The 13,494-nt window shown below is 46.6% G+C and overlaps 1 protein-coding gene across 1 annotated transcript in view; it reads right to left on the bottom strand.

The window, feature by feature from the left end:
* LOC103212054 (MICOS complex subunit MIC25) overlaps window positions 1-13,494 on the bottom strand; it is a 215,284-nt gene that overhangs the window by 1,636 nt on the left and 200,154 nt on the right. The gene's annotated exons all lie outside the window — the stretch shown is intronic.

Genomic DNA, 13,494 nt, shown 5'->3' with positions numbered 1-13,494 from the left:
TCCTTGGGGTAATCTGTAATTGGTTTGTCTTCTTCGGGACTCCTCTTCCCATTCTCTATCACCCCACCCCACCCTCAGTCACACACACACGCACACACACACACACACACATTCATTCCTTCACTAGCTTACTCACACACTCACACACATACACTCACAGAAGTTTACACTATTAGTGCTTATTGTGCTCTTGGCACTTACAACACTCACCTACTCAGAACAGCTCAATGCCTTAGACATTGTTATGTATCATCCTCTTTGTACAAATGAAAGTCCCTGGGAGGCACAAATGGTTAAGCGCCTAACACAAAGGTTGCTTTGAACCTACCCAGAGCACCTCAGGACAAAAGCCTGGTGATCTCCTTCTGAAAGGCCACATTGTTGTTGTTGTTGTTATGTGCCGTCCAGTCAGACCCGACTCATAGCGACCCCTCCTTGGGTTTCCGAGGCAGTATCACTACGGAAGTACACTGCCCCATCTTCCTTCCAAGGAGTGGCTGGTGGGTTTGAACCACCAGCCTTCTGGTTAGCAGCCAAGTGCCTTAGCCACTATGCTACCAGCCTTAAAAATTCTATGGAGGAAAGTTCTACTATGAAACACATGGGATCACCATGAGTCTGAATCAACTTGATGGCAACTGATTTGGTTTTGGTTTCAGTTGTGCAAATGAGGAAAGTGAGGTACAAATAGGTTAAGCAATTAGTTCCAGGCTGCACCACAAGTAAATGGTGGAGCAAGGATATATCATTTAAGTGGTGTGGATCATATAGTTTCTACTGATATACTTTTCTGAAATGGTTTTTGGACCAAATGAACATAGGGCCTTCATAGGTGTAGATGGAATCACACAGGTATCTGCCACTAATCTTTCATAATTAGAAACCATTCATGGCTTAGGGCATCCAGCCACTTAAAAATGTGTTTTAAAATCATTCCTCAAGTCTCTGAGCATTGAGGAAGATTACTGCCATGCTCTACACAGCTTTGCTTCAGCTGGACAGCCCTGGTTTATTGAGAGGGAGAATCAGAGTTTAATCATTCTCCTGATTTAGTATCTCAAACATTAAAAAACATTCAGCTGTGGAGTAGAAGCTGGAACAGACAAGGACGAATTATTATTTTAAGATATTTCCAGGCAAACAAAATTCATCAGTTAAGAATATCAAGCAAAGGAATTTTCAGTGGCTTAGGAAGTAAACGACTTAGCATGAATGACCTCACTTAAAAGAAGTCTGGAGGTGGGTACCTGCAGAATGGCTGTGCCCTGTTCACTGATGCCATCCAGGGCATCCTTCTGTCTTTCCTCTGTAGCATGTATGTGTTAAGTTTCTCAACCTCAGGCCTACTGTCTCATGTTTGCAAGATGACTACTCATGGTAGCTTCAAATACTTCCCCACGTGCTGCAGAGCTCAAGGCCGCAGGAAGGAGCAGCCTTCTTGTGCTGCCACATTTTATCAGGCAGAAAAATCCTTCCCCAAAACCTCACTCTCACAAAGGCTGTCTCTTTTTTCATTGGCCAGACCTAGGTCATTTGTTCACCCCTCAATCACTAACAAGGGGTGTGAAATGACCATGTTTGGCTGAGACCAGTAAGATTCATGCCCCAGGGCTTGAACAAATGGTATTTTTTAAGGTAAAGAAGAGAGGAGTGATTGTGTGTTTGTATGTACATGTCCCCCATGCTGCTCTGGGGACAGGCTGTGAACCTTAAGGTAAAGGATGTGACAGGAGATATAGCCGCCTGTTCCTGGAGAAGAGAGAAGTAGAAGGAATGCGCTGAGGGCGGCTACACAGGCCTGGCTTTGCCCACGGCAACATGTGATTCCTCTAGATTACTGAGGATGGTGACTCACAAGTCCTTGTGCAAGATCAAAATTTTGATTACATTCTACAATGGAAGGACTTTCTCAGAGGAATTTCTTGAGGACACCTGAGTGTTATTTTCTCTGCATTAACTTATCAGAGAATGTCTGTCCCTTGCCTTCAGACATGAAACACAGTTTGCCTCCTTAAACTTTTTCCTCTCAAGACTCATGAGATTCTTGTTCATTATCTTCTGTTTGGTATCGTAGAAAATCATTTGAAGCAAGAATGGCATAGATTGGGGCGTAGTGATATCCCAGTTTTTCACTCAAATGCTTGTAATATGTCTCTATATTTAAAAACTTTTTGACATGGATACATGTAATTGTGGGCCTTTTAATACTAAATTTCTTTGGAGGACAGTTAACCTTTCAGATCAGCAATGCATCTCAGGTAAGTTCTCTTTATGACTAGGCTTCTGTTCCAACTGTTTTGATTTTTTTCTTTTGGAATAGCTTTCAGTCATAGGTTGCATCTCTGTTTTTTGCCTTCACCCCAGTTCCCTTTCCTCTTTGTTTCAATCTCTGGTTCTCCATTCTGGGAAGGGATACTAAGTTCTCCATTCTGGGAAGGGACACTATGTTTTCCTTCCACATGTCCCAGCTGGCTCTGACAGGGCTAACTGTGAGGCAGAGCCAGCTGTGAGACCCTCAGCTCAGCTACTGCGAAGCTCATCTCTTCACGGTTCTTCTCTGACTCCTACACTTCTATCACCTCTATCGCTGGCCTTTCACACCAGTCTCTTCCCTTCTGCTCTTTCTTATACCATGCTGACCCTCTAGATAATATACTCCCCCAGGGAAGGCATTTCATTGTACTCCCCCTGCCCCCACACTGATAGTATCTCCCCTACCCTCATGTCACAACTTCCATAATAGCTGGTTCATAACTGGGTCCCACGGGCTAGTAGGCGCTCAACAAATACCTATGTTGGAATGAATGGCTGAGGAAGAACTCCAGGTTTTAGTAAAGACACAGCTCTTCTGGAGCTATAACTCTGTGTGGGGTTCGCTGACTGAAGGGATCCTGGGACAAGACTGGTAGAGTCTGAGGGACCTGGGTTTGAGTGCCTTCTAGCTGTGTCATCATGGGACAAGATATCTAACTTCCCTGAGCCTCACTCTCTTTGGCTGTACAACAGAGACTGATTGTTTTGCAGGGCTGTAATTGAGCAGCAGTAGTACTTGAGAACTTGTTCCTTTTCCATGGCCAAATGGGGCTTGGCCCCCTCCTCACCAGCATCACCCCCTTTATAGGCCCCTGTGTATTTTGAAGGCAAGCCTTATGGAACAGTCAGTGAGTTCCAAGTTCAGGAGAAACCGGGGCATGGTGAAATCTGTCCTCTTCACACCAGTATCAGCTCTGGTATCAGAGAAGGGCTCTCTCCTCTGGGATTGATCAGGAACAATACGAGGAAGCAGAATTGTAGGCAAAATGTCAACTGGAAGAAATCCCATCCACTTTGTCTATAAAAAGGCTCTGAATGGGTGAAGACATGGTGCTCACAGCTCTCAAAAGGTGTATTCTATCCAAACGCAGCCACTCCCAGCCGAGTCAACTGCCATTCTGTTTTATAACACATATAAAACAGCTCAAACTTTTTAGAAACATTCATTCCTGTGAATGTGAACAGCTGCTCTTCAAACACACAAATAAATGCATCCATAGCATGCTCTGAACTTTGGAAGACTGAAATAAGTTCTGTACTTCTTTATGGGGCACTCCCTGGGCTAAGCATGCCTTTTGTGGGTTAAGATCTAGTGGTCCTTGTGGCTTCGAGGGGTCAATGTCACACAAGGTCAGTGACAGTTTCTCGTCTCTTAAGCCTCATCTGCAATGCTAAGCAAGTCATTTTACCTCAGAGGCCCTCTTGTTTTCATCTGTGCAATGGGAATGATAACATTATCTACAGAGGTCTGTGGGAAACTGAGGGCGCCAAAGGGGGGTGTGAGGAAAGAAGGCATGCTTACGGGAAGGTTGAAGTTGACAGCTGCCATCGGTCAACACAGCCAACACTGCCTTACTACAGTGAGTGCTTAGTAGTGTTTAATGACCACAGTCTGGCTGGCATTGCATCTACACAGAGGGAGCTCACACTGTGCTTCCCTGCCTCTCCCCACCATCTTCTGGAGGTGGGCGTGCTCATTACAGACCAGATCACACAGGTACCATGTGGCAGAGATGCACCTGACTCCATACCCTGCTCTTCCCACTCAGATAACAGGCACTAAACACAGAGGCTCCTCCAATATATCCAGATGCCAAAAGATTGCTTAAAGAAAATATCTATGAAGAAAGACCTTAGAAAATGTTAACAGCATTGAGAATGTTTTCAGTGCTGTGATGTTTGTCCTCTGGGCAATTCATTATTATTCACTTCCTTTTCCCCTGGGTGGTGCAAATGTTTTGCATTCAGCTACTAACCGAAAGGTTGGCGGTTCCAATCTACCCAGTGACACTGCAAAAGAAAGGCCTGGCAACCTACTTCCATAAAGATTACAGCCACTGAAAACCCTATGAATCAGTTACACTCTGAAACACATTGGGGTCACCATGAGTTGGAATCGACTCAATGGCAAAGTGTTTGCTTTACTTTAAATTGAACAATATCATTGTTCTTATGATGACAGAAATGATAAAGAATACTTGGAAAAAAGGAAAGCATTAACCAGCAATCAAAATCCATACTTCTTCCACCCTGTCCCAACCAGCAGCATCAGTTAGACCAGGAAAGTGAAGAGCTGGGTTTGAATAACTGTGTGTTTTTTTTTTTTAAATTGTGATTTGGGTAAAAGTTTACAGAGCAAATTGACTTTCCATACAGCATTGACTACAATTTACCCCAATGCAACAGCTCCCCTCTCACTTCCTCCCGATAGTTACCTCTTCCCTGTATCCATCCCTCCATGCACTCCTGCCCCCAAACTGTTTCCCTGTGCATAAACAGTCCTTCTTTCTCCCATGATTGTTCTCTCCAAAGAGTCTATCTGCCTTAGGTACATGTTCAACTCATATGCCTATCTTTTGTTTGGCTTGAAGTCACAGGTGTGGGTTCAATTCCAGACCTGAAGGGCAGCTAGGGACTATAGTCTCAGGGGTTCCACCAGGCTCTATCAGAACAGCAAACCTGGTCCCCTTTTTAACTTGGGCTGTTTTTGAGCTTGATACTCCTGTCTATGAGATGAGGACAGTATGTGGGGATACACAAGATGATACCTGCACTGTGAGGTGTGCTACTCATTGTCTCTCCACCGCCCTCTAACTGGGTGCTCTCCCACCTCTGGAACTTTTGAGTCTTCCTTCCACCTCTACCACAGCCTTGGCCTCTGCCCCATCCTCTCTCCTCTGTAGGCCCTACTCCCTACACTCCCTCTTGGGTACAAAGGCCCTTTACTTCTTGGCCTTTGTGAGGAAGATACCTTGAGCTAGCTCATCTTGCCAACTCCTAAACTCCCTTTTCCTCTCAGTCAGTCCTACGGCATTCCAACAATCCATCCTCAGAGCTCAAAACACCTGCACCCAACAGCCTCAGGATTCTTCCATCTGCATATTCCATGGGTACCTAGATGACCATTTCCTTGGCAGAAGTTAACACCCAACACCCAAGATGTTTCTCCTGCCAAATCTCCTCGTTTGGTAAAACCTCCAGTTTCCAAATCAGAAACCTGAGAGTCATTCTAGATGTTTTATTCTTTCCTTCTTATGAGCTCCCTGGCCCTTCTTCAATCTAACATTTCAAAAACTCAACTTCTCTCTCTACTCACTGCTCCCAATGGCACCTGCTGCTCCCACCTGGATGACTTCAAGTGCTGGAGGACCACTTTTCCTGCCTCCAGACCCACTCTCCAGTGGCAACCAGAGGCCTATTTACTCCCTAGATTCAAACCTTTATTGAGGATCCCTTGTGCTCAGGTTTGTGATGACCAACCCAGCCTGTCTGCTTCATCCCCAGTGGCCCCAGGCTGCAATGATGCTTCTGCTTAGTCTCCTCTAAGTCCAGCTTCCCCCTTCAGCCACTCCCTTGTTCTCCCATGTCTAAAGCCCACAGTTTTTCCCCAACCCAGTAACATTCTCTGCACAGCCTTGAGGTCTGTCTACCTGTGTCTCTGTGAGAACACCTACTTCTTGGCATCCCTGGTCCAGCTTTGTTCTGCACACACACCCTGGCCTCCTGCCTCAAAGGAGAGAGTCCTCCCCTACATTCAAGAATACCCTCCAGCAGTGATTGGGGTCTTAATCCCTGTCACCTGGTGCTAGTCTCTCCTCTTGCTTTTTTTTCTCCTATACCTTCACCAATTCTCCTTTCTTCATCAAAAACACGCTAATGCCTCCAAAGAGTCTAAAAGTGTAGTCACAAAGCAACATTATGGAGTCTGCATAAGTAAAAGCAAATGAGGGCTAAAGATCGTCAAGACTGGAATGATGTCTAAATGCATTGAGTAAAAATGGCTGCTCCACTGGACAATGAGGAAGTAAACATTTTTATGCAGTTGGAGTAGGAACTAAAAGTTACAAAATCATAATTCGCTGAAAGAGAATCGGGGAGTCAAAGGTGGGATAAGTGTGATTACGTGATGGGTTAAGGGTATACAACCACAAGCACACTTGCTCTTCAGTTTACTACAGAATGGTCACAGGATACTGGCAGGACAGTTTTCTTGGGTAATCTGTTATGAAAATTGTTTTCTCAGTCATGTCTGTTTCTGGAGGTCCATTGTAAAGATTTATTGATAGATAATGCCCTGCATTGAGATCCTTTGGGTATAAGTTATCACATCTTGTGTTTGTTTGACCCTCTGAGAATAGACTGTGATATCCTGCACCTGCCAGACCTCAGAGAAAAAGATTGCCTCCTTCAGGGTATATGGTCAGCATCAAGGCTAAAGGAATGGCTGTTAGAAAAGGTGGCTTTAAAATTCAACATGGATTGTAGACTCATGCCAAGACTTTAAAACAGTTAAGCTTCTGCTTTCAGACTGCTCTATTTACATACACCAAGTGCTCCTGATTTTAAGCTCTCATACAGTGTTTAAAACCCAAACCATTTCTGACCCTTATTTCCCTCTCAACTGCAGTCCTTTGTCCTTTCTCTTCCTTATTACATTGCTCCTGAAGCTGTACCTGGGCATTTCTCTCTCTAGCACCTCATTATTATGGACATCAGCCCATACCCATTCACACCAGGGCTCCAGACCCGTGTAGCCTCCAGCTGGGCATCCCACAGACCCTGTAACTCGTGCCGTGCTGCTCCTCTTACTGTAGTAATAGCATCAACACGGGATGGTCAGGCTGAGGGCCTTGTGTCACACTCACTCCCCCCACCCCAGATGCTGTGGCTGTCACCAACCTTTATCTCTTGGACACCCTCTGTTCTAACCCCTGGACTCCATTCTCATGACAACAGTCTCAAACTTTTCTTACCTTCAGTCCATCCTCCTCTACGCTGAGATCAGCGATTTTTCTAGAGCATAAAGCAAGCCACAGATTTCTAAAACACCAAGCCAGTTTTAAAAAACATATGATTGTATCTCTGTGGACTCTGTGCTAAGTCTTATCTCATATATAATTATTTAATCCTCAGAAGAATCCTAGGAGGTGGAAACTACAATTGTCCTTGTCTGACAAATGAAGACACGATGGCTCAGAGTGACTCAGTGGCTTGTTTGAGTTTACAGGCTAATAAGCAGAGTCAAGGCTCAGGGCTCAGTCTTATTCCAAATCCACTGCTTGGGGCTCTACCGTGCCATAGGCAATGCACCCCAAAATGTATGAGTACCCAAGGTCTCTTGCCCTCTGCTCAACTTCTTTCTCACCCCATGCTTATTGTTGGATCTTCTCAGGGCAGTCTCTCTACAGAGGACGCTCTGGTGGTGTAGTGCCTAAGGCACTAACCAGAAACCTGGCAGTTCAAACCTACCAGCCACTTTTCAGAAAGATGGTAGGGCAATCTACTGCCATAGAGATACCTCAGAAACCCAAGGAGGGGTTGCTATGAGTTGCAATTGACTTGACAGTAGTGAGTATCTCTACAGAAGTAGATTACCCAATCTTCCTTCTGAGGAATGGCTGGTGGGTTTGAATCGCCAGCCTTCTGGTTAGCAGTCAAAATGCCTTATGTACTATGCCACCAGAGCTCCCAAGAATATTCACAGATAGGAAAATTTAGAAACAGATTAAGGTAATGGTTGAACAACATGATAACTAATATTGTTGAGTTATACATGTGAAGAATTTGCAAAGCCCAACATATATATTTGCCACACTAGCCTTGTGAGCTAGATGTTATTGTTTCCACTCTACAGATGGGCACACTGAGCCTCGGAGATGCTGACTTGCTCAAGGCCACACAGCTGGAAAGATGGAGCCAGGCTAAGAGCCCGGTGTACTTGGCTTCATAGTTCTTGTTCTCTATATGGTCACCTATCTCCACTCTGCTTTTAGAGAAGATATTCACAAATTCCAAAGAATATATAACCAAGAGTATAAATAAGAAACACAAGAGGCTTGCCCCAAACCATGTTGTGTCCCAGGCTCTTCAGTGGTGCCAGGGTTACTGAGGGGTGACAAATCCAAGTGTGTGGGAGGTCAGTGATGGCCTTATCGAGCAAGGATCCATAGGAGGCAGAGGAAGGAAAGGAGGAAGGAAAGAAGCACAAATCAACTGATAGCTATCTGAAGCTGATAACAGCAGAGAAACTGGCAAGGCAGAAAGGGAGAAGGGAAAGGGAGGAAGCTCTCTGCCTGTGAGGCCTGTAGGCCAGAGTGGGGTCAGGATCCCCACCTGGCCTGTGTAAGTCTTGTGTTGGTAGGGCTGAGTCATTCATATGTGTGTGGGGGGGCACTCATGTGAAGCCCAGGTGTTTTCCTTCTCCCTCTGATTAACTCCTATGCCTGAGCATGCACAAGGCCTTTCTACAAGAGTGTTTCCAAATCCTCTGTACACTCTTCACTTTATTGAATAAATGAAATCTCATCAATTTATCCTTCTTCTATTATCACTGCTGACATCAATCTGATAATATTGGCCTGGTGTGGAATTGGGCTATTATATATCCTCCTGATATTTAATTTCAGAGAAGCATCAGCAGGGGGGTGAATATATAGAGCAAGCTTTTTATTATAGGCAGCAGTAAGGAGATTCCAAGTGAATTAGACATTCATCTTCGTCAAGGCCAATCTCCCCATTCAGGAGAGGTTTTACTTTAAGCCGTGGCTAAGGCTGGGTTGCTGACAAGAACAGCTGGTTACTAAGGACTTGGTTAACTGGCTGCTATTGATGATGTGCCATTCAGCCTGGGTAAGTGGAGCCCAAAGATCCCATCATCGATCAGCACGCCACGCAGGATCACTATCAGCTGCTTGATGCTGGCCTCCAGCTGCCCTCAACCTCACAGGCAGGAAAGTCAGCTATTCTGAGAAACAAAGACTGGGGAGATGGCATTTTTACTAAGACCCAAGGAAGAGCTCTTGTTCCCAAGAGGAAAAGAAACACAAATTGCCCCCTGGTTACTGCTTATTCAATGAAGGAGAGACTGCCTTGTGACAAGCTTTCCTCTGGGACCAGAATTTCACACACACACACACACACACACACACAGAGAGAGAGAGAGAGAGAGAGAGAAAGGATGATTCCTATCTTTGTTCCTTTGCTGGAAGGAAAAAAGGAAAGATAAGAACTTGTTCTACAAACTTTTTTAGGTTCCACTAATCTGTGGAAGGACAGGGTGGGTATTGGTGCCATATGGGCTTCAGAGTTGAGGAAGGAAAGAGTACAGTCTTAATGGTCAAGACAATACAGTCACGACGACCCAGCCAACAACATCATGGTTGGAGAGTTCAGGGCACTGCTCTCCTCCCACAGGAGCTGCTTTATGAGCCTGTTTCTGCCCAAGACCACCCTTGGCAGTCACCCAGCAGTCTTAGTCTCTGGGTGCAGGTGACCCAGAGACTATAGCATGGGAGACTGCTTGGGCTGTTGGAGGCTTTGTAAGGACACAATCTTACTGCTTTTTTAATTCTCACAGCCCTAGATCTTGAACACAACACAGAGATCACACAACTTTCTGTTATTGACTGGAGTGAAAAACTAATTTGAAGGCCCCTGAGATTTCCCAGGCCTCCACAGTCTTGGGGCAGCTATTTCTTTCCTCCATTCCCTTTCCTGGTTTGTGATCACTCAATTCTCATTACTCCTGGCTGTATGACCTCCCTCTTCTCGTGTACCGTGTTTCTTGCTAACTCCAACTTTACCAGCCTTTCTATATCACGGTGGTAGAGGTTCTCTGGTCAAGAACTCCCAGTCCTGCAGAATGAGGTCCATGTGGTGGGGCCTGTCACTTAGGCTTCTGTGCTTGGACCCAACTGTGCTGACAAGTGTGGCGTCCACAACCTAAGGCCTCATGACAACATTCATCTGAACCAAGACACACACTGCTCTCACAACAGCTACCCAGTCTTCTTGGCACTTTTACCTCTATTCTGCTCAACACATGCTGCCTGTCCTTGTGACCTACTCTTTTTGCAGGACTAGAGACTGCTGTTACTTCCTGAATCTCTTTACTGCATTCATCCTGTGAACAAATACTTGTTGAGTGCCTGCATGCACTCACCCTTGCCCTTAGGGCACTTACCTACTGGGGGCAAGCCCTCTGGTGGAGGCTGTGCATTTTCCCACAGCTCTAAGGTCCAAAGGCAGGAACAACCTTACTGTTCCATGTAGCCTCCAGGCCACTCCACTACTCTCCCTGCTGCAGCTTTGTGGAGGTTGCCTCTGTAGTGTCATTCCCCAAGACGATCACCTCCACAGGGAATGCTGTAGCTCTCATGCCTGCACCATTTCTTGTAGCTCCAAGACCTCAGCTATCCTCACATGCCAGCCACACCCAATGGGTGAGAACACCCATCTCACACAAAAGGAAGCCTCAAACTTACAACAAAGCATGGCAAGCATCTGCCAAGTTATGTAGGCAGAAACCTGGGGGCCATATGAGGAAAAGGATTCTAGGGGTGCTAGAGCAGGAAGGAAGGGATACATTGTTGGGTCAGGATGGATTCCTAGATAACAGACACACTGAGCAGAGTCTGGACCCAGTGTGCTGGTTCCTGGGCTGGCAGTGTCTGTGACACTGGGGTCAGCTGGGTGACCAAGGCTGGACTCAGTGTTGACCTGTATTAAGTGAAGCTGAGATGCTAGCGTACAGCTGGGATATTAAAGAGGGAGGAATTCAAGGTGCCAAGTAGATTTGTTCAGTATGTTCTGCTCACCCAACCCAGAGAGTCCGAGGACACCTGTGTGCTAAGGAAGCCCATGGCGTTCTTCTTTGCAGGCCAAGATGATGGTGGGTGATGCCGCAACTGAAACATCCCTCACGCAATGGGGAGGAGGGATCCTGCACTTAAAGGAGAGAGAGCAAGTGAGCACAGAAATTGGAATAGACAATAGGAATCCTTGTGGGTGGCTCACTGATCTAGGTATCACTACCCTGAAACAGCTGGCAGCCCACTAAGGTCTTACCTAATTTGTGAAAGAGCACTTGACTGCTAACCAGAAGGCTGGCAGTTCAAACCCACCAGCTACTTCTCAGCAAGAAGGTTGGGCAATCTACTTCTGTAGTGATACTGCCTAGGAAACCCAAGGAAGGGGTTGCTATGAGTCGGATTCAACTTGACGAAAAGAGATTTGGCTTTATTCACTTTAACAAATAATAGACAGCAGACATGACCCCTCCCTGGTTCCCAGGCCTGAGCCCCTTTTCTGTGTACTTCTGGGTTAGAGTGGGCCTATGAGAGGAGGGGACTGGGGAGGAGGAGATCTGCCACTCTCTGGACAGTGGCACCCAGGCATGCCTGCACATGAGACAGCATCGGCTCTTGGCGAGCTCATAAAAAAATCTTGCTACACTCAGAAGAGGAGCTCTGGTAGCATAGTGCCTAAGGCACTTGACTGCTAACCAGAAGGCTGGCAGTTCAAACCCACCAGCCACTCCTCATAAGGAAGGTTGGGCATTCCTACTTCTGTAGTGATACTGCCTCGGAAACCCAAGGAGGGGTCGCTATGAGTCAGGGCCGACTCGATGGCAAATAACAACAACAACAACAACAACACTCAGAAGATGAAGACAATTGGTTGTAGCTTCTCAGAGCTTCTGGAGAGTCTAGAGGATTTCAGCAGATTCCTCTTTGAGCTTTAAAGAACCACCAGCATCCCTGCTTTGGGCCCAGGTCTTCCAAGTCAGTTCCCTGGATCTTTACTCTTGCGTTCCTTCCAATTTAGGGCCACGTGAGCCCCTAAATCCTGTATGAAGCCCTTTGTGTCCACCCAGCAGACTGGCTTCTGTTTTCTTGACTGAACACTGAACAGTGCTAGCCTCATCTCCTATGAGGCCTGTGGTGACCCTCAGCCTGCTGGTCACATCCAAGCACTGCCTCCATCTTACCACAGTTCTTGCCATCGTGCTGGATTTATTTGCCCCTCTGCTCACCTATCCACCTAAGTCTTCCTCAATGTGTGTATACTCACTGTGAATCAGGGACTGTGAAAAGAACAGGTAGCATGGTGAGCAAAACCAGGCCATGCCCTTGCCCTCATACAACTTTACTCACTGCCATCGAGTTGGATCTGACTCATAGCGATCCCTCCTTGGGTTTCCAAGGCGGTATCACTACGGAGTCTATTGCCCAACCTTCCTTCTGAGGACTGGCTGGTGGGTTTGAACCTCCAGCCTTCTGGTTAGCAGTCAAATGCCTCAGGCATTATGCCACCAGACTCTCTGCCCATGCATGTGTTGCTTGGACATCAGTTGGCCTGATAAACTGATCTACCTTCCTGATGCAGCTCTAAGCCCCCTTCAGCAGTCCAGGCCTCCTACGGGGCACACTCTGCAAGGTACTATGGGCATATGGGTGGGTGAGAGGCAATGAGGCCCACAGGGGCATTGTGGTGATCTGTGGTGTACGGAGTTGGTAGAGGATACTTCTGGTGCTTCTCTGGACTGTGTATACATGGCCCTTATCATGTACTTCCTCTTAGCACTGACTAGTGCTATACACAGAAGATGCACACTGAATAAGGGAGGAGGAAGAAGCTCCTGGCCATCCTCTCACTGTGCCCTACATTTCCCAGGTTTGCACCTTTGTTCTCACACTTCGTCTGACATTCTCTCCTCCTTGCCTGCTTTCCAAGATACCACACAAGACCCCTGCAAGGGCACCTCTCACACCTGTGGCTGTGTACTGGGCTCCCTTGTAAGCCTTCCCTCTGGATGGAGAGAAGCATCTTGAGTTGGAGTGTCTCAGCTCTGCTACATACGTGGGTACCTCTGTGGGTCCTGGCTCTTACCACCACCCCTCAGAGCCTGGGGAGGCTACACAGCAGTCAACTCATAGCTCTCTCTTCATGAAATAGTGGGAGCCCCAAGGTGAGACTACATCTTAATAACTCTGTTATCATTTGTTGTTGTTGTTGTTAAGTGCCATCGAGTCGTTTCCAACTCATAGCGACCCCATGCACAGCAGAACGAAACACTGCCTGATCCCGCGCCAGCCCCACAATCCCTGCTATACTTGAGCCCATCATCGCAGCCACTATATCAATCCATCTCCTTGAAGGCCTCCCCCTCTTTTGTCGACC

The sequence above is a fragment of the Orycteropus afer genome, unplaced genomic scaffold, assembly GCF_000298275.1.
Source record: "Orycteropus afer afer isolate SDZICR_OR568_19922 unplaced genomic scaffold, OryAfe1.0 scaffold00843, whole genome shotgun sequence".
Classification (NCBI taxonomy): domain Eukaryota; kingdom Metazoa; phylum Chordata; class Mammalia; order Tubulidentata; family Orycteropodidae; genus Orycteropus; species Orycteropus afer.
Note: the sequence above shows the minus strand (reverse complement) of the source record. Positions and strands in the feature narration are given on the sequence as shown.